Source organism: Pleurodeles waltl, chromosome 2_1 (assembly GCF_031143425.1).
Source record: "Pleurodeles waltl isolate 20211129_DDA chromosome 2_1, aPleWal1.hap1.20221129, whole genome shotgun sequence".
Classification (NCBI taxonomy): Eukaryota; Metazoa; Chordata; class Amphibia; order Caudata; family Salamandridae; genus Pleurodeles; species Pleurodeles waltl.
Window position 1 is genome coordinate 545848646 of NC_090438.1, and position 27043 is coordinate 545875688.

Here is a 27043-nt window from a genome sequence, read left to right on the forward strand (position 1 = left end):
CAGTCAACACAGGGGCCACCTCAGCATCCTCAAGCCCATCCAGAACTACTGAGGAGGCTCATGCTGTAGTGCTGTCCTCCTGCTCCACAATGCCTCTAGTGGCTTGGATGTCCAGGCTCTGAACGCCACTGTCCACTGATCCTCCCCGGGTGCCCCAGTTTGGACTCTCCATGTGTCCACTCTATCCAAAGGGACCTTGTCTCATATCTCTATTATCAGCACACCTCCTCTGGAGAGTTTAAAAAAGGAGACTTGCCTCCCCCAGATCACTGAGAGGTGGACAGGATATAGCAGCATGCACTGAAGTCACATCAAATGCAATAGGGAAATTTGTCCTTTTTATCTTTTTTCCTTTTTCCTTTCAGGCTTGACATACGCAGTTTTGCATCTGTTTCAACAGTTGGTAGAGTGTTGCGGTCATGATCGGATGCAAGGAAGAGCTATGGTCAGGTAAGAACAACCTACTTTATATTTTAAACATATGGTTGGCTAAATTTATTGCAAGGAGAGAAGGGGGCGATAGGTAGCAGTTGTATACCATATAATTGAGTTTTATTGTTGCTTTAACCTCTTTTACAACCCCATGCCTATTGTGTTTTTATGCCCATGTCCGGACAGTTGTTTGTTTACAGATTAGATTTTAAAAAGGTTGGGGAAAAAATTGTTATTATTTTTTATTTTTTTAAATATTTATCTGATTGAGTTTGCAATTATACAATCAAAGGAAAAATATTTCCCTACTGTCCCACCCTGATCCTCCCTAACCCCTCCCCCCCCCCAGTGAGAAGGAGCTGAAGATATTTGGCATTTCAAAACAGTACAGGCACCACTTTAACCTCTTGATACATATCTACCTCATCTCACCTCAGGCATATGCCCTTCAGATCATCCTTCCGTTGACTTGCCATTTTGTGACTCTGTATCCACATCCATTTCCTTCTGTAAGCAAACCTCCGCCATATCCCACACCATTCTTCCACATTGTCCTGAGCCAGTGTGAAGCTATCTATGTCTCGCCCCACATTCACTCCACACACTTTTCCCAATTCCCATAGCCACTGTTTGCATGTGGGTAATTGGGCCATCATCCATCGTACAGCAATGCATTTCCTTGCCACTGATAATCCCAATTCCAGGATTTTTTCTACATATTTTATTTGTTTAGTCCATTTCACCTGGCACAAGAAGCATAAGAATAGTTGGACTGTTGGACCCAACATAAGGCCTGTCAACTCCTTCAACCCTTTTATCACTTCCTCCCAATATCCCCTCACCACTGGGCATAACCACGACATGTGTATGTAATTTTCTATTGATAGCTTGCATTTGGGACAGTATTCTGCCTTCAAGTGGTTTATCTTATGCATCCAGTGTGGTATGACATAATCTCTGTGCATGCATTTATAATGTGTCAACTTTACTCTTGCACTGCGTGTCACCCTCCTACAATTACTCAGTATAGACATCCAGCTGCGATCCTGGACTCCATCACCTATATCATTCTCCTACTGCACTACTGTAGCTTCAAAGCATCCATATGTGGTAGTGTCTGTGGTAATAACAATGCATTAATCGTGTAATCAATTTACCTTCTTCCCCCATATTGGGCAAAGCCTGGTTTAGTATGTGAGTGATGGGGCCTGAGGGAACCCCACCTATGCCTTACAGATCGATGCCGCAAAACCTACATAGTCCAGAAAGCAGACCCCGTCATTTCCCATCTGTTGTAAAAGGTGGCTATCCTCAAAGACTGCAGAACCACTCTACCTTCGCGGTGCCCCAGGAATAGGGGTGGCATAGGGATAATCCCTGTGTGCCATGAGATCAACTGTTGGGCATATATTCATCCCCTTTTCTCTGGGAGGCCTGTCCCCACACATCCAAAATGGTCCTGACCTGTAACAGCAGCAACACCATTTTCTTCCTGTGAACCAGAGGCAGTTCCAGGAGCTTGTATGGTTCAATCAATCTGGCCAGAAGCGCAATCACTGGGTCAGTATATCCCTCGAGGGACCACAATACCACATACTATAAGTGAGATGCAGAATAATAGATATGAAAATTCGGGGTCTGCATCCCCCCTCCATCCCAGGGCAATCTCAGGACCTGTAAGCTTATTCATGCCCTCCCTTCGCCCCAATATAGCAATCGGAGTAGTTCATCTAGCCTTCAAAAGCAGGCATAAGGTATACACAGCAGCATATGCTGTAATATGTGTAATATTCTGGGTAACATGATCATTTTACTAACGATATGTGTCCCATCAATGACGAAGGGAATTTCAGCCACTTATGTATGCTTTTCTCTAGCGAATCAGGCATATGATCCACATTTGACTCAGAAACCTCTGCCAGATCTGAACTCAAATATATGCATAAATATTTAATAGGGGTGGTTTAAAGTCTTTAATTGGATAGATCACTATACACCACCGGCCACATCCCATGGGGTATAGTACTGAGCTATCTGCAGTTTCAACCAGAATGTATCCCCATAGTTTTGTGATGTAAACTGCCTGCCAGGTAGTCTCTGGGTTCCCTATGTTCAACAAAATGTTATCTGAGTATAGGGAGATAATGGGGGTCATTAAAACCCTGGCGGTCAAAGACCGCCAGTGCTGTTAAGGCGATTGCACCGCCAACAGGCTGGCGGTGCAATCTTGGGTATTTTGACCGCGGCGAAAGCGCCGCCGTCGCACCGCCGGGGCCGGCGGTTTTCCACCACATTTGCCCCGGCGGTGATAATCCGCTAGGGCAGCGCTGCTTGCAGCACTGCCCATGGGATTACGAGTCCCCGACCGCCAGCCTTTTCCTGGCAGTTTGAACCGCCAGGAAAAGGCTGGAGGTATGGGGAGTCGCGGGGCCCCTGGGGGCCCCTGCACTGCCCATACCACTGGCATGGGCAGTGCAGGGGCCCCCTGACAGGGCCCCATGCAGCTTTTCACTGTCTGCTATGCAGACATTGAAAATCGCAACGGGTGCAACTGCACCCGTCGCACGCCCACAACACCGCTGGCTCCATTTGGAGCCGGCTCCTGTGTTGCGGCCGAGATCCCCGCTTTGCCGGCGGGCAGAAACCAGGTTTCCGCCCAGCGGGGATCTCATAATGACGGCGGCGGGAGTGCGCCCGCCCGCCAAGGTCATAATGAGGGCCAATGTCCCTTGTCTCCCACCATCACCCCATCTGTTTCATGTTTGGTCTGAATAAGGTGTGTCAGTGGTTTAATTACTAATGCAAATATGAGCGTGGAAAGGGGGCACCACTGACAGGTCCCCCTCTCCACCTGCCAACTATCTGAGACCTTGTTCCCTCGCTCTGCTACTGGTGTACAAAAGGTGAACCCACTTAAAATAAGATGCTCCCAGATTATATTGTTGTAATGTTTGGTCCATGAACACTCAGTCTAGTCAAAGGCTTTGTGAGCATCTGGACTTGCTAGTGCTCAAGGCTCTCCCCCTTTTTAATCTGTGGCATTATTAAAAATGCTTTTCTAATTTTAAGGTAGTAGTGTAACCCCCACCAACAAATCCTGCCTGGTCCAGGTGTATGATGTCCCCTGCTACTTAAGCCAAGCGATGGGCCAATATCCTCCCCAGGATCTTAGCGTCCATGTTGATCAACAATAAGGGGCAATGTGATTCACAGTCAGTAGGATCCCTACCCCACCTTAGGGAGGACCACTATACAAGCCTCCCATATGGACTCCGGCAACACCCCAATCTCAAATGCTTCTTTATACATAGTTAGGAACTGAGCACACAGTAGATCCGCATACTCCTGGTAGAACTCCACTGATAAACTATTGTTCCCAGGTGCTTTACCTGTGCTCATTTTATTTTATGGCCCATCTGCTATCCAGCTCATCTATTGGGGCATTCAGTGTTTCTCTCGCTGCATCTTCTACCTGAAGTAGATGCGCCTCATCTAAAATTGCACTTATACTTGCAGTGTCTCTTTGGCCTTGTAGCGCATATAATCTGGAGTAAAAGTCTGCAAAACTTTGCAGAATGTCCTCCTGTGCCGTGACAGCCACCCCATCTGCATCCTTTATTGAAACTACCACATTCCCTCCTTTCTCACTGTTAACCAACCATGCAAGCAGTCTGCCCGATGTGTACCCCGCTCATGTTGGATTTCCACATATGCTTTAAAATCATGTTTTCTGATGGGGTCCCAAGCCTCCTCCAGTTCTTATTGCAATCTGCTTCTATCTTCCCACACTACTTCTGTGTGTGGGGCCTGTCCGTCTATGTCACCTATTTGGCTTTCTAGTCATGCCCCTGTGTTTGTCAGGGACCTACGAGCCCCATAGGTGGTGGCTATGTATTTACACCTCACTGTTACCTTAAACACTTCCCACAATACCCCAGTGGAGGCAACAGACCTTGTATTGAGAGCAAAGAACTTCTGGTTTGCACCTCTAATTTCTTCCCTGTATGCCTGGTCCCCAAGTGCCCGAGACTGGAACCACCACTCCAGGGTTGGTGCTGCATATGCGCAACCCTTTAACTCTGCCATAGATGGAGCATGACCCAATAACGTGTGATCTAGGTATCTAATCTCACCAAAATCCACGAACTGCTCCGGATGTATCAATAGTCAATCCTAGAGAATGTGAAGTGTGGGTGTGAATAAAAGGAGTATCCTCTTGTGTTTCTATGTATCACCCTCCACAGTTCTAGGAGATTCAGTGTGTCTATACCTGTTTTCAGTGCCCTTGAAGCCCTCCTCAGTAGCTGAGTAGCCTGCCTGGAGCTGTCTAGTTCTTTATTCAGTACACAACTGTAATCCTGCATCCACACCACATTATGATGGGAATAGGGTGTTATCAGGCTCACCACCTTCTCAAAGAAATCTGGCATCAGTATTGGGAGCGTAAGTGTTTAATAGTATCGTGGACATGCCCCTTATCTCCCCTACCTCTCCAACATATTGACTCCAGCCACTTTTTAAACGCAATATCTACTTGCAAGGGGACACTAGCATACACCCACAGCAATAATCCATGCACAGAGGAGCTGAAACGGGAACACCACAATCTGTCCACTCATTTTACATGTAATTTCTTGTGTTCCTGTGGTAGCAAGTGGGTCTCCTAAAGCATCACTATTTTTGCTGTGTATAGGACCATATTGTTGCTTGATGGGATAATGGATCCCTTTTACATTCCAGGATAAAATTATTTACCCCCACGTACCTGTTTTATACTTCCTTCTGTGTCAGCATACTTTCTAAGCCAGTGAATAAGTATGTCTTCAAGTGTGTGCCCTGAACGTCCGCCCCACATGTGGCTTACCCACAGCTGGCCATCACAAATGACACATGTAGCGTCTGACTCTCACTAACATCAAAAACACTTTCCCTGTTACAGCACGTTGTCCCCTAGGCTCCCTTGGAAGGGCACCCCAGAGACAGCATCGCCAGAGAACATGCACATAGTAAGGAGCAATAACCTACTCAAATTTCACTCCTCCCTGCTGAAGCAACTGTGATGTACCCTCCTTGGCAGTAACAAAACTTCTGTCTTTGTCTTCCCCCTCCTATCATCTGAACCATATTTCACGACATAAAACACATTTCCCATGACAAAACTAGTAGCCCTTTTTGATTCACATATCTGACTTCCCAATCAGCCTGTTAATGACTCTCTAGAAACTGCGTGGCCTCTTCAGCTAGTTCGAAAAAATTCCTTTTCCCCTCCAGTCTACTTTGAGTCGTACTGACGGCAGTAGGGCATAGGCCAAATCTTTTTCTCTCAGTTTCCTTTGCACCTCCACTAACTGCGTCTCTCTTGGGTCTCCACTCCATAATCCGGGTAGAAGGAGATATGGTTCCTGTTGAATTCAATCTCTCCCTGATGTAGCGCTGCTGCCAATATGCTCATTTTGTCCTTGTATCTTAGCATACGGGGAATCAGTATGCAAGGTGGCATGCCAGCCTTGTGTCTTTCACCAGGTGTTCTATGTGCTCGTTCCACTTCTAGTCCATCATCAATGCTCAGCCCTGGCAGCACCGTTGGTAACCATATCTCCAGAAAATGTTCAACTGGTGCAGACTCTGAACCCTCTGGTACCCACAGTATACGTACGTTGTTCCCACGTGATCTGTCCTTTAAATCAGCCAGTTTAGCTTTCTGCTGTTTCAAGTGTCTCTCCTGGTTCGCCAGTTGACTAATGTGCACACCCAAGATTTCTTATGCGCTGTCAGCTCTAGTACCCAGGTCCTTCACCCACTCCCTCGTTTTCTCCATGTCCTGGCACAATAATCCTACATTATTTTCTCAGGTCTAGCCTTGTTCCCCTCCAGTATCAGGTTCTTAATGTCCAGTGTAGATGGCAGCGCTGTTTCTCCAATCTGCCCCTCCTCACCTGGGTTGATGGCAATGCCCTCTACTATTGTGTGTTGTGGTTTGGGAGCCGCTCCGGGGCCCCCCCTTAAGTTTGGGAGGCATGCGCGGCCAGAGTGATCACACAACGAGATCGTTAGCTGGGGCTCCAAAGCACCCTCCTATGCACTCAAATATTTGTGAGAGGTCAGTCACAATCCAGTCAGGTGGTTATATATGTATTGAGGTATGCTCCACTGACCTGTCTGGCACTTCCCTTGCCAATATCACTGGTTCTTTACTAGTATCTCCAGTGATGGGAGGGTGTAACCAGAACACATGTGCTAACGAGTCAGGTCCACCCACCAATTGGTCTTTCCTCAGCATGCCACCAATCGCTCTAAGCTCTCATATCCCCTTGCGTGTCAACCTGCAGGCCCCAACAGCCCTGTCCTGGGCATAGGCTTCCAATCACTCTGGGCCTTTATCCGCCCTCCGATACCTCTGGTTTTAGTAAATGGTTGTGTGCAGTTCAGCAGGGGAGGGGGTGTTTTACTGAGTCGCTCTCCCATTAGATTCATGCGAGCTTGCCCTTTAGGCCTCACACGCTGTCCTCTGAGACCCCAGGGAGCCACTTAGCTGCATCTCTCACCTTGCCGCATCCACTGATCACATTGTTGGCTGTGAGCCGCTACAGTCGCCCACACCGCTGCCTTTTTCTGGCATCCTGATCCGTGCAACACCAGCGTTGGTCGCTGGTTTCTGGCATGCATCCTCTGCCGCAGTGTCGCTCTCACACGGCTTTTTCCCCAGCCGGCCTCCGGCAGCCCTGGGAATGCAGATGAGGGAGCTCTGTTTATAGATTTCTCTGGTCGGTGCCTCCAGCACATGCAGGGATACACCGTCTCCTTCACCGGGGGGGATTGATTGTAGATGAGGGGGGAGGGGTGTGTCATCATATGTGGCCCATTAGAGCTTGTCTCACCAACATCTGCTGAGTTGGCCATCTTGGCTCCTCCCCTGGTTATTACTTTTTAAAATGTATTTGAAATAAAAGCAAGATTTACATTTTTTACGTTATGTTTTTTTTGTACGCTTTCATGACTTTTCAAGACAAAGACCACATCATTGCTGGAGGAACTTGGGATTTGTGGATGGATTACTACTGGATATTGTCTGGGAATTTAATTTTGGTGATTGGATGTTCTTTCTGCAATTTTTTAAAACCTTTTTTCTGAATTTATTTTTGGGATTACTTTTTTGTGGATTGCCAATGAATGTAGCATATACGATTTTATTTTTATTTTGGGAGTTTGCATTTTCTGGGGCTGTTGGTTTCATTCTTTGGATTATTGGAGTTCTCAAGACTCTTGGTGACAGGTGGTATAATATATCACCAAGAGTTGAAGAAAGAAGACAACTACAGGTAGCAACAGCAAGTATTCTTTACATTTATTAAAAAAAATACAAAAAAAGCTAATTGAATTAGTAAGTGTAGATAAAATAGTCAAGTAATTCTACAAGTTGTTAGTATGTGTTTGAAGTGTAAGATGTATGAAGTAATGTCTAGGTAATCTGAAGCTCCCATTATTGGAAACTGATGGATTTGGGGCAATAGTCTCTATGAAATTTCTTTACATTTTTGGAAACTTTAGGCTTCAGACTTTCGGACAATGATTGTGCCATTCTCATTTCTTCCAAACGTTGGCCCAGAATAATAGGCTTGTGATGGCCAAGTCACCTTGCGGCGCTGCCCTGCATCACAGGGAAAGTGCAGAAATGTGGCGTATTTATCCAATACAACATGTTCCTGTCCTTTCCCACTTCGCTGGCGCCCTTTTGGATGCCTAGCACCAACACGAGCACCCTTGCATAATGGTGCGAGGGTGCCTACATTGCAGGCAGGATTGTTTTTGTGCAGAAAGGGGCACCTTCTTGCACAAAAACAATCCTGAGAGGCACTTCCTCTTTCTATGTGTGCCGCAGAATGCAGCACACATAGAAAGAGGAAAAAAACCAAGAAATAGGTACGCCTCACCTAGGGGAGGGTAGGCTTCTGGAACATTCCCAGGTTTAACTCAGTCGGTAAATCTGAGAATGCATAAAAAAACATGGGAGTTGCATGTCAACACACATGCAATACCCATGGAATGCCGCCCCAGCGATTTACACTGCGTTGCCTTATTCAATATTTTTGAAGCCATTTGAAGCCATGCAAAATGGCTTTGCGTGGCTTCAAAAACATAATGTAGTGGTTTGCGCCATGCCTGTACAACATTGCCTGGAGCAAGCATGAAGCAAACCCTTCATAAATATGTCCCTTTTTTCTTTCTTCAAAATTTCCAAGAAATGATAAAGGTTAGGATGAGATCTTCCAATTGATTTGTTTAATGACTTCTGCATTCTCTCTATGGCATTCTCTTTGCTCCACCCTCTAAGCAGGCTAAGTAACAGTTCCACCAGTCAATGGGAAACCTTGGCTTCCTCCTGTGATCCGACATGCTTAAATGGCCAATCCAAGTGTCCTCAAAGTAATTTAGAAGCGGGCCAATTTTACCTCATTTTGTGTAAAATATTCTGATTCTGTAATTGATGTGTAGCATCTCTCTACACACTCAGGAGGTAAAAAACACAAAGCTATTTGTTTTTCAACTCATACTGCAGTTTACTCTTAACATGTAATCCTCATCTCAGGATGCTATTTGAATGTTTTGCTAATATACCTGAGAAAAGTGAGAAAAACATCCTTGAATTTGGGTTTCAGGGTAAATGTTATTAATAGTATTAATCATTTGCAATTCGAAGTCAATTATACGTTTCCTAGGACTTTTTTCACCGTTTTGGTTTTTATTGCTGATAGAAAATTCAGTGTATGTTGAGGATTGCTTGTGGGGGAATAAGCTGTACACTAATGAGGCAGTTGTGTGGTTTAAGTTAGCATGAATAGTGCAAAGTGGGCTGAATTAAATGATTTGAATGGTTTGAAAGTCCTATCAATCATCCGAATTTCACAATTCAAGGGTTATTTACTTATGGGTTGTGCTAAATATTAGTATTCATTTGAGAAGGTTTTAGTTGTCATAGAGGAGGAAATGTTCATCAGTATAATAAAGTGTTAGTTCAGGGGGATGTAACTTTCAGAAGAGGATTGTGGTGTTACTGTTTTGCGATTACTCTCCTGTTGTTGCCTCTCAACCCTTCTCCTCAAATTGGGTGTTGTGGGCATACAACTAGCTACATGCATTGGCAATTTTAAGCTACCTCCTTCAAAACTGAGCCGAAGGGTACATTACTGTAGAGGTGGATGCTAGCATTTATATATGCTGAATATTTTCTCTCACTTCAGTCTCAAAAGCGTAGTGGTTATGTTCTGTGGTCCTTTCAACAGTGTCACACAGAGTAATGGCTCTGCCTTTGCAATGGGATAACAAATATTGCACATGCCTCCAATGTATCCTGGACACAATGAGCCTCTCCTTACTATTACAGCATATTATTTCTTCTCTGTGACTGGACATAGTTAGCCTAATTTCTGCTTGCCATGGTTCAAAGATCTGTAGAAAAATAGAGGTTTCGGGAATGCTGTGGTCTAAAACTGTGCTTTACTTTGTGTTCAATGTACCTGCTAAGGGGAAAAGATTACTCAAGACGCTGTGGTGAAGGAGAAAAAAACATTTATTATTCCTGGTAAAAATGTGAAAAATGTAAGTGTTATCCATTGTATCCAGTAGTCTGAAAGTTGTTTTTGTTATTCATAGCTTTCACCAGAATATTTACATGGCAAGTTTTTTCCTTTTCCAATCTGGTCTTCGAAGGTCTGGTGAAATTTGTTTAGCTTTTCGGTGTAGCTGGATCCTTATTTTGCTATTTTTCTGTTTTAATATAGAAGCTGAAACTTGGTGAAATTACAGATGTTTTGTGTTGTTATTGTTTTCTTTGCATTTTCTGTTGTTTATAGGTTAAGTCACCTGTGCATTGTTAATTTTTGTTGAGTTATACTTAAAATTTTACTTTGAAGGTCAGTGAAGAAGAACATGAGGCAAGTATTTGGCGGAGTTAGAATAGTAATTTTGTCCCAGTCACTGTCGAGCACCTTCCCTGATATAAGTACCCAGCAGAGTTAGAATAGTAATTTTGCCCCCCAGTCCCTGTCCAGCACCTTCCCTGAGGTAAGTATCCAGTGGAGTCAGAATAGTAATTTTGCTCCCAATCACTGTCCAGGACCAAATCCAAGTAGGTGGTGCTTTTTTAAAATAAATGGTATGATAGTAATGGTATGCATGGTAATGGCACTTATAATGCACCTCTATGTATGTTCATGGTAATGGCATGGGTGGTAATGGTTTCCATGGTAGCGGTAAATGCACGGTAAAAGCTGCAATGTAAAGGCATGCATGGTAATGGTGTGCATTGTTCCGTCATACATCCCAGGATAGTGATGGTCTTTTATGTCAATGGCCCTCATATGTTCAAATACCTGTTTTATAACAGGATGGATGGTGCTACATAAAGTTTATCACAGCGTTAAAACAAAATATATATCACATACTTAGTACTGCATATAATAAACTTCCCAATCACCTTCTTCCTGTGCCATCTGTTATAAGTAAACTTCATGTTAGTGCTATATATACATGCCTTGCACGTTTCACAGACATAGAGCCCTTCGATACCCAGATTGGTACCCTTCTCTTTGTTCTCAGGGGTGTCATTATGTACCAGCCTGTTGCACATGATCTACTATTTTGGTATGTGATCTTAAGGTGTGTATAAATATAATTGGCTATATTGCTATCACTTGTCACAATATTCCAATCTCTGTTAAGGATATTTTTTATATTTTGTGAATGCTTGCAGAAAATAGTGATTTTGGAGGTATATTCTTGTATAACTTGGCATATGTTAACCTTGTTATACTCAAACAGGATGTCTTCTGGTGTTTTATCTGTTACACTATTATTTGCCTGATCCAGTACCCATGAAGGGTAACCTCTTTCATGGAATCTGTTGACCATATAGTGGAGTTCAATTTTAAAATCTTTGCTCGAGCTATAATTTCTTCTAGTCCTCAACATTTCACAATAGGAGATACTCCATTTCTGCTCTCTGCAATTACCAACTACAGATTTGCAATGGAGACTGATTTCCAGCTGACCACTCAACACTTTTATATTCACAAACAAGAACACTATTTGGCTGTTACTTATATGACAGGTAAGCTGTTTTATAAGCCCCCTGCCATGCAGAGTTATCTGATCAATAATTTTATTGCAGATGTTACAGTGACATTATCAATGATGTTATCAAAGTTATCATGAGTGCTGTAATTTGTGGGGAAATTAGCAGTGTGTGGCAAGGGCCTGAGGTATAGTTACCATAGGGCGCAAGTTATATTTACTTGAAATAACTAACTACAATGGCTGAATTTCTCTGGTTTTGTATAAGTAAATTCAGAACCTAACTATAGCATCCCTGTAATCTTAGTTTTTTTGAGCAAATATGCAAGATTTTTTTTAATTCTATTTCCTAACTATAACATCCCTGTAACCTTTGTTTTTTTCAGTGAATTTCTATGTTTTTTTTTAATGCAAAGTCACTTTAATTACTATATGTTAACCCAACCACTGCTGCGCACAGCCTTTGGCCTCACACAGGGGCCGTCGACTCTGGCCAGGCCCTGTGGCCAACCCTTATAACCACCCAAACCTGTGCCACACACGGCTGAAGGCTGTGTACGGCAGAGGTTGGCCGCAGGTCCAGGCCTGTGGCCAGGCCATGCAACCATCCCCTATGAACACTTAACCCTGCACTGCCCATGGCTGAAGGCTATGCACAGCAGGGATTGGCCACAAAGCTTTGCCTGCGGACAGTCCTTGCGGCCAATGCCCTGTAACCAGCCAGAGAGTTTTTCTAAACGTAATTAATGATATAGTTAGAATGATATATTGTAGGATAAATTGAAAAGAAAAATATAATTGTCAAGTAAAAGGAGTGAGATCACCTTTCAGTATATACATTAAACGTTTGAAGTTGACAAGAAATTAAATTAGGTAAACAACCAAAGACACACTAAGACTGGAACCCTCAACCTTCAGTGTGAGGATCAGAAATGTTAACCACTAGTCCATAGATGAGTCCTTAATGTCTGGCGTCCAGACATAATTTTGACATTCAAGTGAAGGATTTTGTTGGTGAAATAGACTTAAATATTACATCACTAAGAATGTTTAACATTACAAACGTTAGTAAATAAACAGACACACTGCATGACAAACCAGGACTTAAACCTTCCGCCTACTGAGTAACAGTCCAAGATCCTTACCAGTAGGCCCGAAAAGACTCTTTTGCTGAGCCTTAAAACATAATTATAACATTTAAAAGCAAACATCTTGCTTGTGTAAAGCTTTGAAGTCATCCTGTGGAGAGGCTATTGTTATTACAATAGTCTCTTCATTGAATAACTTCAGAGTGGCATACATGCAAAATAATTGCTGCCAAAGGTGGACCGTGGGGGAGCCTGAATGCACCTGCTGTCCTAGCCAGCTCCCCTCATCCTGCAGGAGCCAGAATTGCCTCTGCAAGCAGGGAGCTGCTTTAAATAGCAGCTTCCTGTTTGTGGGAAAAATGTTTTCATCTGTCTCCCTGGACATATATTTGCGTGCTTGGAAACAGATGAAAACTGTGCTCTCTGCAAGCAGGAGCTGTTTGATTTCATTCAATGTTTTCCCTGGAGAGATGGCGGTCCCTACGGCTGTGGGGGGTCTGCATAGCCCCCACATTTAATTCAATGCTTGCCCCGGGGAGCTGTCTGTCCCTGGGGCTGCGGGGGAGGGGCACTCAGCCCCTTGCATATAATTGAAAGATAGCCTCGGAGAACTGGCGGTCTCCGGAGCTGCAGGTGGCCATGCTGCCCCCTGCATTTTTATTTCCGATCACCCTAGTACCCTGGAGAGGAGGTGGTCCCCAGGACTGATGCAAACCCACAGGAGTTATATCTCTATCTATATCTATATCTTTCTCTCTCTCTATATATATATATAAATATATATATATAGATATACATAGATATATACATAAAAGTATATATATATATATATGTATATACATATATATATATATATATATATATATATAGTTATCATTCTGTCCAACAGCACAGTTTGATTATACACAGAGCAGAATCGATCTCTTTCATTTCATTAGGAAATTGAAATTCAAAAAATGGTATGCTACTAAGCCTACTGGTATGATTGAGTCAAGTATAATTAGTCCGTCCAATTTAAAAATGAGTGACATTGAAGTGTTGCACACTTTGTGCGAGTTGAATGACAGTGTGGATCCAACCCCTGATCCCTTCTTGAATTTGATAGATTTTGGTCTGGAAATAGGCATGCATTGCCCTAGCAATTTTAGACCTAAATCCATATGTTTACCACCTGTTAACAATGCCATCAATGTGTTTGAAAAGGGAGTGATCAAAGACCTAAAGAGACTGAGGCATATGAGTAATGTGCGTTGGGATAACCTAGAACCAAGACACAGGGGCACAATAAGGTCATTGAGGAATAATAAGGACATTTTGATTAAGAAACCTGACAAAGGAGGAAATGTAGTGTGATTTGGCTTCTAGAAATGTATCCTCAGGAAGGATACAAACAGATTCATGACACCACATGTTACGAGATATCTAATAGAGAGGCATTGGGACAGATGAATCAAGCATGTCATGAGAAATTAATAGATTGGAGGGACCAGGATCTCTTGGAGTCGGAGGAGTATCAATTCCTTAAATGCAACTTCCCTAGGATTCTGGCCTTATATTTTCTACCCAAACTCCATAAAAACCCAGATAACCCCCCAGCCGGACCTATTGTTTCTTCCAGAGGCAGTCTACTAGAAAATATGTCCAGCTACATTGATTTCTTTTTATGCCTCTTTGTAGAGACATTACCATCATACATTAAGGACGCAGGAGATTTTTTTACATCTTATAAATGATGTTACTTGTGAGGATGATTACTTACTAATGTGTCTTTATGTGAATAGTTTACATACCTTCATACCACACAACCAGGGTATAAAAGCTGTCAGACACTTCCTTAGGGCCTGCTCCCTCTCATAATTATTACACACTGAAATGCTTCTAGAAATGGTTTACATTTGCTTAACAAATACCTTCTTCATCTTCAACAAAGTAATCTTTCGTCAGACCCAGGGAACTGCGATGGGTACTTGTTTTGCCCCCAGCTACGCTGGTTTGTACCTGGGCTGGTGGGAGGAACATGTGGTCGGGAGCATCAGTCTTTTTGATGAGCACGTGGTCCTCTTGGTTCAATAAATAGATTACATATTCTGCATTTGGAAAGGTGACTCAAAGTCAGCATATGAATTTGTCAATATCTTAAATGACAATATCCTGAATTTAAAATTGACCTGTCAGATTAATGCGAGGAAGATTGAATTTCTAGATGTACAGATTCAGGTTGAGAGTGGAAGGCTTGAAAGCATATTGTACAGGAAGAAAACGGCTGTGAATAGTTTACTCCATGCCAGCAGAGGTCTTCTAAGATGTTTGATAAATAGCATTGCTTTTAGAAAACTACTAAGGCCAAAGTGCAATTGCAGTTCTTATGCAACTTATCTAAGGGAAATTGAATAGCTGAAAGGTTCACTGGAAAAGGTTATTCAAAGGATTGTGTTAAGAAGGCCTTGAATAGGGTCAAGCAATACAACAGGAAAAACCTTCTAATACCCAAAATAAAATTAGTTGAGAGTACTGAGTCCATTAGAGTTATCACAACCGACCATTGTAGAACTGAGGATGTGAAAACATGTTTTCACAAATACTCACATGTGTTAAAAACTGATGATCCGTTCAATACAACCTTAAAAGATCACCCTAAATTCACATTTATAAAAAGCCCCTCTCTCTAGGGCTCTTTGAGTCAGTGTCTTGTACCACAACCAGAGACTGGTACATCTATTCAAGGATTCTTTCTTTACAGAGAGTGCAAGGCATGGAAACACGGTAAAAACTGCAAAGTGGTTAATTTTCCAACAGCACCTAACACCTTTTACATAGAAATAAATTGATGTGTAACTCAGACTACTGTTGTCGCGTAGGTTCTCATTAGGGTAATGAGGCTACTAGATTTGGGCGGTAGGATCGCCTGGGTTGTGTGTTCTGAGTACAATTCCACACCAGGTGACACCGGTCGGCCTAATCCTGGGTTTCTAGCTAACTAGCAACACTGCATCTCTGACCGAGATGATTGTGGCAACCAAGCTCATGGTAAGATAGACTCCCCAGGGATGCATGGTACATCAGATCGCATCCCTTTCTCTCAGTTACCAAGAGCTCACTCCGGCAAAGACAACAGAGGCAGAATATATTTAAATAAGCATTTATTAAAATATCTGCATCTTCGATAAAAGCAGGTGCATAGCAATAACGAGGATAATAAAAGACAATAGGAGCAGGCATGTGACAAAAAATGTAAAACACAAGAGCAGTCCTACCATGCTACCTAACAGGGAAGTGGATCTATAGCCCTTCACCTAGGCTAAATATGAGCACAGCATACTAAGCCTAATCTGCCCTTTGAGTTTCCCCCTGAGAGAACATTATCCCTCATACCTGATGAAAAAGGCCTGAGGTCTAAAATGGCACCGTCTCCAGGGCACAGCCGTCTAAGCAAGTAGCTGCAGCAAAGCTTGCAGCAAGCGTCATACAGACAAGTCATGTGGTCATGTGGCTGGAATCTTCCCTCTAACATGTCGGGGACTAAGTGGTGTTCTTATAATAAAACAGCTGACATTCTAAGAAATGGTCCCCACGTATCAGTGTGTGTGTTTCTGTGAATGCTGGAGACACAGCATACCACATTTGGCGGCAACCCTATTTGACTGTAGCCTTGGAGAAAGCCCAATGTGAACTACATATCCTACTAAGAACACAATGCTTTCCTAGGCGAAAGGACAATAAGTTAGAGAGAAATAAAACAGCATCGCAAATGAAACTATTGCTAGAAAAATAAAGCAATAATGTAATAGAGTAATGTAATAAAATGAAAATGTAATAGAGTGAAATGTAATAGAGTGAAAGTGCACAGCGGTAGGGCTCGTTAGCTAAAACAACATGTCTAAACCCTGACTACAATAGCTATATAACACTTTGTTTATGCACTGCAATAGCTATGCGATAACTATTAGGTGGGCAGCATGATTCGCAGAGCTAAAAATTTACGAAGCCTATGAGAGCTAAGCGCTACGAAGATAAAACATACCCTATTGCAAGGAATTTAAAGATACACCATGATAAACAAGTACACTTAAGGAATTTTGTGGTTCTTGACAGAATTCTCATATATGAGAGAGGAGGAAATAGAACTCTTGAACTGAGGAGATTGGGGTCTAAAGTGATCATTGGATTCAATACATTACACCCACCAGGATTAAATCTGGATTATGAACTTGCTGTACATGCGGGATGAAATAGGGAAATAACAGTATCAGAAGTTGGACAGTTACTGTCATGCTATGATTTATCTTTGCGCTTCTCTACCCTGCTGATTGCCGTCAATTCATTTTCCTTTATTGATTTTATTCTTTATCTGGTTTCACATTTTTACACTTTACATTTTTAAACTCTTGCTGTAAGACTAAGGATTTTTGGTGTGAGGAAGCAGGGCCATGGGTTGAACATCTACAGCCACTACAGGGTTATGATAATTGAGCGAAAGAGCTATTGTATCCTATTATGGAAGTATAACATGATAGTTGCCAGTGTGGTAGAACTTAATAAGAATAGAAATTAAAAAGGCTGGTTTCCTCTACCATGTGACTTGGTAATATCAGGATATGGAGGATGATATTGGCTGTATATTGTTCATTTGCCCACTTGGGCTAGATTGTGTACCCATATTATTTTAAGGACAGGGGCTTGAGACATGAGTCAAGAGCAAACATAGGAAAAGGCCACTGCTGTTGCTAGTACTGAAAAGATTTATGGTTTAGTTTGCAATGACCTCAATGTAACCAATGTATGCCGGTGAAATGTTACTGGTTTATTTTTTAGTTATTTGTTTGACGTTCCTTTGATGACAAGGTACTCTGATTCATTAGTTACTTGCGGACCTCGTCAAAACCTAGTGAATATGGCTACAACAGTAATAAGGTTTGGGGCTCGGGCGAACTAGTGTCCGGCTTTAATGTCTTCCATGGGAAACACGTTTGGAGATGCCTAAAATTCGGATAGTCTGCTAGAATTAGAGCATGTGAGTGGTATACCATCTTAATGAGCATTAGCAGTTGATATAGAAAGCTCCTATTTTGCAATTTGTGAGTTCCCCTGAAGGCGACCAAGAAATTAGTCAAAATACAGCAAAATTCTAATTTTAAAAATAATGGGAAAAAAGGGCTGCAGAAGAAGGCTTGTGGTTTTTTCCCTGAAAATGGCATCAGCAAAGCGTTTGTGGTGCTAAAATCACCATCTGCCCAGCTCTCAGGAACAGGCAGACTTGAATCAGAGAACCACATTTTTCAACACAATTTTGGCATTTTACTGGGATATACCCCATCTTTACTATATTTTGTGCTTTTAGCCTCCTTACAGTTAATGACAGAAATGGATATGAAACCAATGCTGGATCCCGGATGCCAAAACATTTCTGAAAAGTAGACAAAATTCTGAATTCAGTAAGGGGTCATTTGTGTAGATCCTACAAGGTTTTCCTACAGAAAATAACAGCTGAACTAAACAAAATATTGAAATTGAGGTGAAAAAAACAGCCATTGTTCTCCACGTTTTACTCTGTAACTTTTTCCTGGGATGTCAGATTTTTTAAAGCAATATACTGTTACATCTGCTGGATGCTTCTGGTTGCGGGGATATATAGGGCTTGTAGGTTCATCAAGAACCCTAGGTCCCCAGAGCCAATAAATAAGCTGCACCTTGCAATGGGTTTTCATTGTATACCGGGTGTACAGCAATTCATTTTCTGAAATATAAAGAGTGAAAAATAGGTATCAAGGAAACCTTTGTATTTCCAAAATGGGCACAAGATAAGGTGTTGAGAAGCAGAGTTTATTTGCACATCTCTGAATTCTGGGGTGCCCATACTAGCATGTGAATTACAGGGCATTTCTCAAATAGACGTATTTTGTACACACTGTCCTACATTTGGAAGGAAAAAATGTAGAAAAAGACAAGGGGCAGTAACACTTGTTTTGCTATTCTGTGTTCCCCCAATTCTCCTGATAAAAATGGTACCTCACTTGCTTGGGTAGGCCTAATGCCTGTGACAGGAAACACAACATGGACACATCACATTTTTACATTGAAAACTGACGTGTTTTTTTGGAAAGTGACCAGCTGTGGATTTTGATCTCTAGCTCAGCCGGCACCTACGAAAACCTACCATTTTTGAAAACTAGACACCTAAGGAAATCGAGGATGGGGTAACTTGTGGGGCTCTCACTAGGTTCTGTTACTCAGAATCCTTTTAAAACTTCAATATTTGGCCAAAAAAACACCTTTTCCTCACATTTCAGGGACAGAAAGTTCTGGAATCTGAGAGGAGCCACAAATTTGTGTGGGTAGGCCTAGTGCCCACAACAGGAAATGCCCCAAAAACACAATTTGGACACATCACATTTTCACAAAGAAAACAGCTGTTTTTTGCAAAGTGCAAAGCTGTGGATTTTGGCCCCTAGCTCAGCCGGCACCTAAGGAAACCTACCAAACCTGTGCATTTTTTAAAACTAGACACCTAGGGGAATCCAAGATGAGGTGATTTGTGGGGCTCTCACCAGGTTTTAATACCCAGAATCCTTTGCAAACCTCAAATTCGGCCAAATAAATGCTTCTTCCTCACATTTCGGTGACAGAAAGTTCTGGAAATTGAGAGGAGCCACAAATTTCCTTTCACCCAGCATTCCCCCAAGTCTCCCGATGAAAATGGTACCTCACTTGTGTGGGGGTAGGCCTAGTGCCTGCGACAGGAAATGCCCCAAAACACAACATGGACACATCACATTTTCCTAAAGAAAACAGAGCTGTTTTTTGCAAGTGCCTAGCTGTGGATTTTGGCCTCTAGCTCAGCCGGCACCTAGTGAAACCTAAACAACAAAGAGAATTGGCTGTGTACAATGTTCGCACCTCCTATACATAAGTACAATGTAATCCAGAAAACGCAGTCAATAAGTTACTCACAAGTAGCTTGATGGGTGACCAACTGGTGAGCATCCAGCCACCAAGAATGCAGATAGCATCATATGAAAAACATATGATGTTAGAAAGTTCATAAGTATATACGAGGGCACACCATGTACATCCAATTTGTTTCCGTATGTATCAATGAACATTTCAGTTTGAAAATGCTGTGTAGTTGTATTTATTGTTCATCCAAAATTATTCCATGAAGTAATGTCCATCATAAATCAAGAGAAATAACAGCCAACACGTGTTTCGTCAACAAGACTTCCTCAAGGCCAATGGAAAATGAATTTCCAAATAATAAATGTTTTGAAGAGGTAAATTGGAATGCACCAAGTCGTCCTATTGGTACACTTTTTTGAAACCGTTAGGTAGGAGTCAAGTAGAAATTGAATGGAACAGACACGACCATGATAAGCCTGTCAATGCTTTGGAGGTTGTTCAAAAAATGGCAAATCTCGAGATTTCACATTTCGGTGACAGAATGTTCTGGAATCTGAGAGGAGCCATAAATGTCCTTCCACCCAGCCTTCCCCCAAGTCTCCTGATGAAAATGCTACCTCACTTGTGAGGGTAGGCTTAGTGCCCGCAAAAGGAAATGCACCAAAACACTATCTGGACACATCAAAATTATCAAATAAAAAACTACCTGAGTTTGAGGGGGCAACGGGGTTTGGTCCTGGTCTCAGCAGCCATATAGGGAAACCTACCAAACCCAACATTTTTGAAAACTAGACACCCTAGGGAATCCAGGGAGGTGTTACTTGCATGGATCCCCCAGTGTTTTCCTACCCCGAATCCTCAGCAAACCTCAAATTTAGCTAAAAAAACTAGTTTTTCCACATTTCTGTTACCTCACTTGTGAAGGCGGGCCAAGTGCCTGTGAAAGGGAAGAGCCAAAAGCATATTGAAATTAAAGGGGAACCAAAGCGGATCTAAAAGGGCAATTTGAAAAAAAATATTTTTAGGCCGACAAGTGGGGCAGAATTTTTATGCGACAATGCTGGGTGGTAGGAATTTTGTGGATTCCTGCAGATTCCGAAAGGCTTTGTCACAAAAATGTGGGAAAAATGCGTGATTTCCAGCAAAATTGGAGGTTTACAGTTAATCGGTGGGCAGAACAACTTTGTCCCCATTTATTTGGGGTGGGGGTATATCCATACCCCCACCCTCTTTTTAAAAAAAAAATCTTCCCTGGTGTCTGGTGGGGTTTCTGTCCCCTTGGAGGGCAGATGACCCTTACAAAGATTGGCCAAATGGCCTAAAATCAATTTGCTCCCCCAGGTGATCGACCCTTGCCTAAGGGGTCGCTCCCCTTATCGATGTAAACAAATAAAAAAGAAATTCCTGGTGTCTAGTTGCTTCTGCCCCCCATGGGGGCAGATCGGCCTAATCAATATAGGCCGATCTGCCCCCGGGGGGGGCAGAAAAGGCCTAATAAAAATTGGCTGGCAGCCAATGAGTGAAGGCAGCACTCCCAGCCTCGTCACAGAGTGGGATGGGGTCAGTGATACTGCTGACCCCACCCCACTCTGTGACGAAGTGTCACTGATTGACACTCGCCCTGGGCGCTTCAGGGCTTCAACTGAAGCACCCAGGGAGAGTGTCAATTGGTGACGCTTTCCTCGTCACCCAGGGGAGGGCCTTGAGGCACCTTTGCTGGGCCGAGGAGGTCACGCCCATAGGAGCTGTGATCTCCTCAGCCCAGCAAAGTTCAGCTCAGGCAGCCAGGAGTCTGCACAAATCGCGCATGTCTGCTCCTGGCTGCCTGACCGGAGCATGAAGAGTGTCTGTCAGGCGGACCTTTGTTCAGCCTGACAGACACTCTTCATGGGGTGGGGGGGCGTGGCCCCTCCACCCTAAAGGACGGGCCGCCACTGTTCCTTGGCTGTGACGATGTTTACATTTGCATACACTGACTACGGAAACATGTCGCACTATTAACCAAAAAACATTAATAAAGAGCCATTCAGAAAAAACAGTTTCTAGTCTCACGCCCGGTTTCCATCAGAAAGATCATGGTCTAATACAATGCAGACTGTACAATTTACTAAAGACAGCTTTCTTTTCTAAAATTACAAAGATAAAATGTTTACACTACCTTTCAAAAGGAATGCTAAATCAGTGGTGGCTACTATTGTTGATAAGTGGTGGGGAAGAAGGGTGGGGGGATGTGAGGGAGAAGTGGGAATAAATTAAAAACAAAAAAAAGTACTTACCTGCCACTGTTATTTGCTCTGGCCCGACTTCCGGTTCCCCAAGGGCTGTTAGGCACTGCGCAGGCTCCCACATGCAAATCACAACACTGCTCTCATGCTGTTTACCAGCATGAGAGAAGTGTTGTGATTGGTCTGAGCAGGATGGTTTAACGCTCATTCAGGGGCTGGCCGTCTGTGCCTCTTCTCCACGCAACTGTGCAGGACAGCCAGTTGGAGGGATCTATGTGCGCATGTCGGTTTGGCCAACCTTGGACAGGCGACCAAACCAACATGCGCACTTAGAATGTACACTACTCCTCCCCCTGCTGTCAAAGTAGGCTTGCCCTAGACTCATCTGGTGCTAGTGGCAGTAAGAAAAACAAAATTATAATAAATTGTTTTATTATCATTTTATTTTTCACGTTTCCCTCTGCTGGCTCTCAGCGGGGGGGTCGATGCTCCTCTGCCTTAACAGAGGAGCTGCTGCTGTGCAAAACATAATTTATACATTTGAAAGGCCTTGGCCCCTGCATCCGTTTCGTTCTGGAGTACTATGGGTGCTGGAGCTCATGTTCAGCTTACCTAAAACATGGGAAGACTTAGGAAGTGAAAGCCATTAACTATGATCAGGGCAAACTCTTATTTAAAGGGAGAAGTGGTATGAGCTACAATGAATAACCAACCCTCAAGGGTAGAAGGACTCCCACCCTATCCAAAAGTGGTCATTTTTTGTCTTTACCTATGCCTTTAAACTGACACATGGGGAGACAGAGACAACATCTGGTTGTAGATTCTCGGTGCACATTCCTTTCTGCTTTAGAAAATACCAGTGCACATGACACAATGAGATGAAACTTAAGATATTTACAGTTGCATTACATTTTACATACTTTAAGGTATAGTGAGATTCTGGGTGTTATGTACTATTAATCACCAGAAACGAGGACTGGTATGAGAATGGGTATTTTTTGCTGAACAAACTGCACATTCGCCAGGGGTCAGAAAGCTCTCTGCCTGCTAATATGAATTCCTCATGTTACAGTTTCTACTCTCTTTCACTAACCGTAAAATGTCCATTAAAAGGGACGGTTGCTGCTTTTCAAAAAATGTGTCCACTTTGGATACATATTAGTGGGAGCATGCAGGTAGTCCTCCAGACCACTGCCTGCTCCCTCGAGGCTGCCTGAAATAATTCCTAAAGGGGACGCTGACCCAAAACACAAGCTTCCTCTTTGTGAATCAGTAACCGCCCACTACAAGGTGTAGGTAACTTTTCAGTGGCAATTGCAGTGTAAGCTGCCGATGCACACCAAGGCAAATTGCAAATCGGAAGGGATGCACCTTTCACTCACCGCCTAATTGGGATTTGTAATGTTCATAACAAATCCTTATGCGAGTTGCAAAGGATTTTTTGGCCCAAATATATTTTGATGTTCCAAGCGGCTGTGATTTTGCGAATCGCCGGGTTTGTGACCTAAGTGATTTCCCCAGAATAACTTTTTTTAGTGTCAAGACCTTGAAGGGCTCCACGTTTCAAGAAGACAGCTTAGCACTACCACTGCTTCTTCCAAACAGTGCACATTCCTTCCATCGGTGGAGATTGAAGTGCATCTTGTCAAACAGTGCACATTCCTTCCATCGGTGGAGATTGAAGTGCATCTTGTTTCCCTATACTGGCTTGAACAGTGATTGGTCCTTTTCCTAAGGGATCACAATAGTTCACATTCCAAATAATAAATAGTCCAACAGTGCACACTGTGGTTAACCAGTGCACATTTCTTTATTTTGCTGGTGCAAAACATTATTTTAAATTTCTGAATGCACACATTAGATTCCATTAGTAAATAAAAACCATGTCCTTTCTTATTTTTGTGGCCATTAACTGTGCACACCCCCTTCCATTATGGAATAGGGCAGGGTAAAATCGGTTTCATTATGAAATAAAACAGTGTTCTCTCACTTTCTTGATAGACTAGAACAGCACACCTCTGTTTTATCGTGGAATAAAAGAGTGCGCAATCGTTTCCAATACTGTTCACACAATTAACATGAATTTCCATCACCGAATAAACTGTGCACTTTCCCCTGTGCAAGAGAATTGTGTATATTTGTCTTGGTACTGAACAAAACACTGTGCATCCCTTTCCATTAATCCTGGCAGTGTACCTTCATCCAGCTCTTAACAGTGGATTGCTTCAAGGAAGAAGAGACCTCGAAATGTCTTACTAGCCACAGTCACACCACCTCCCCCGCCTGCTCCTAGAGCCAATGTGCGATGTGTCTCCAAGGCATCTGTACTCTGCACAGCTATTTTTGAGAACAAGCCACGCTCATGCCTGTAGATTCGAATGGTAGGTTAATTAATTGTTAAATCTTCATGCAATTACATCCTATCGCCATGGAAACACCAAGGGAATTGATTATGATTAATAATAATACGGTGAGCACCAAGGGAATTTAAAATTAACGCTTAGTTATTTCAAATAACTCTGATAACTTACTTGCCGTAGTTCTTTTGTTTGAGCTAAGTGTAGCACCAGTAAGGATCTTAACTGTGAAATATTGTGGGGGAATGGCCACATAAAAGCCGGAGAGTTGTCATGAACTGGGGCTGAAATAGATATTCATGTCTGAGCCTTCGCGCACCCTCAGTTTTATGCACTCGGCAGACACAGGGACAGTGCACCCGATTAGGAGTAAATGCACTCTCCGCGGTACAGGTGTGAATTCTGACAGTATACATCTATGAGACGCATTAGTGAAAACGGAGACCCGTTAGAAGCCACCGCTCCATCATGCACTACCAGCAGAATCAATACACATTGAAGAAGGATACGCTCGGAGGTGGATACTGACTTTAACCTCCAGCTCCGGCAGTGGGGTGCCTGGGGGATCTGTGAAATCACTGTGCACCCTTACTAAGGGAAGCCCTTGAGGGGGGCTCTGACTGTGCGCCACTTCATATGCTGTCGACAATCAGTGCACCTACCGAAAGATTATTTGCCTCTCTGGAGGTTTCTGCGACATATTTCGGACACTAATGGCAAAGGCGCTATCTCATTTGCATGGGGCACCCCACCATAAAGTGAGAGAATGCCCCCTTGAGTCCATGCTGGCACACGTTTTACACTGCACACTCCATCAGAGGCATCTATGACCCCTTCGGTAATACCAATGTGTCCTGGGCGGACAAAACGCCCTTGGACCACCGGTGCAAAACATAGCTGTGGATCTGTTTTTAAAACATTTCACTGTCTACAGAACGAAGCAACCACAACTGTAAACATTTTAGCAATAAATAAGGTAGCATTCCATTTTAATGTTTTTAAATGTGAAGCGAAGTCTCAGATTGTGTACCATTTTTCTGTATTTATTACCTACAGCTGAAGAATGGTATATACACCTGTATTAAACATTATGGCCCATATTTATACTTTTTGACGCTAAACTGCGCTAACGCAGTTTAGCGTCAAAAAGTTTTGCGCCGTCTAACGCCATTCTGAAGCGCCAAGCGGGCGCCGTATTTATGGAATGGCGTTAGACGGCGCAATCAGACCGGCGCTGCCTGGTTTGCGTGGGAAAAAACCACGTAGACCAGACAGCGCCGGCGTAGGGGGAAAATGGCGCATGGGCGTCTTAAAATGGGGCAAGTCAGGTTACGTCGAAAAAATCGTCTTAACCCGACTTGCGCCATTTTTTAACGACGCCCATCCCCCATCAACATGACTCCTATCATTGTAAAGATAGGAGTCATGCCCCCTTGCCCAATGGCCATGCCCAGGGGACTTCTGTCCCCTGGGCATGGTCATTGGGCATAGTGGCATGTAGGGGGGCACAAATAAGGCCCCCCTATGCCACCAAAAAAAAATATAAAAAATAAAAAATTATACTTACCTGAACTTACCTGAATGTCCCTGGGGTGGGTCCCTCCATCCTTGGGGGTCCTCCTGGGGTGGGCAAGGGTGGCAGGGGGGGTCCCTGGGGGCATGGGAGGGCACCTGTGGGCTCATTTTGAGCCCACAGGCCCCTTAACGCCTGCCCTGAGCAGGCGTTAAAAAGTGGCGCAAATGCGCCGTTTTTAGCCACGCCAACTCCCGGGCGTCTCTTTTGCCCGGGAGTATAAATACCACGTAAAGGCCTGGGAGTCATTTTTTAGACGGGAACGCCTCCCTTGCATATCATTAACGCAAGGAAGGGGTTCACGCTAAAAAATGACGCACATTCCGGGAACTTTGGCGCTATTCGCCTCTAACGCCATAGTATAAATATGGCGTTAGTTGGCGTTAGTTTTGCGTCGAAATTGCGTCAAAAAAAACGACGCAATTTCGGCGCAAACGGAGTATAAATATGGCCCTATACGTCTTGTCTCGCAGTGTAGCTTATTCAAGTCTGTTGTTAATAAAAACCAGTTCTGTTATTTAATTCCTTGAAATTGCTTTGATTGGTTGATGAGTATTGGACGGTTCAAATACGATATACCATTATGTAAAAGTGGCCTTGGGGTACATTGAGAGTTGTACCAGAGGAGTAGTATGCCATTGAACATGAAACCAGCCAACAAATGTTTTGTCCTTCCTGGGACTTTTTCAAGGCTCACACTTAGGGCCTGATTTAGATTTTGATAGACGAGTTACTCCATCACAAACATCACAAACGTGACAGATATCCCTTCTGCCGTACTATGATTTTCATAGGATATAATGAAATCGTAATACGGCGGATGGGATATCCATCACGTTTGTGATGGATCCGCCAAACTCTAAATCAGGCCCAAGTAATCATAAATACTGATCTTGGTGAGTATTTGTAGATTTGGGCACCGAAACTGGAAATTACTGAAATGGTGTTCAAGTCAGTAGGTGACAAGTAACTTGGGAAAAGCCTTGACCACGGTAGAAAGAAAGGACTTTCCAGCCTTAGAAATAATCAAGCTCTTTTGTTTCACTTCCATTTGAGGATGAGTATTTTTATATGCAGTAAAATCCCATTGTACATTTGTAAGTAATGCTCATGGTTTGGGCTATGTAAGTGTTTTTTTTTTTAAATCGTAATACGGCGGATGGGATATCCATCACGTTTGTGATGGATCCGCCAAACTCTAAATCAGGCCCAAGTAATCATAAATACTGATCTTGGTGAGTATTTGTAGATTTGGGCACCGAAACTGGAAATTACTGAAATGGTGTTCAAGTCAGTAGGTGACAAGTAACTTGGGAAAAGCCTTGACCACGGTAGAAAGAAAGGACTTTCCAGCCTTAGAAATAATCAAGCTCTTTTGTTTCACTTCCATTTGAGGATGAGTAT

The 27043-nt window shown here is 43.2% G+C and overlaps 1 long non-coding RNA gene across 1 annotated transcript in view; it reads left to right on the forward strand.

Annotated features, from left to right (window-relative positions):
* Window positions 1-363: 363 nt before the first annotated feature.
* Window positions 364-27043, forward strand: part of LOC138259008 (uncharacterized) — a 290301-nt gene continuing 263621 nt past the window's right edge. Inside the window, exon 1 of the long non-coding RNA XR_011198620.1 lies at window positions 364-450. This is a non-coding gene — a long non-coding RNA (uncharacterized lncRNA). The remainder of the gene's footprint in view (window positions 451-27043) is intronic.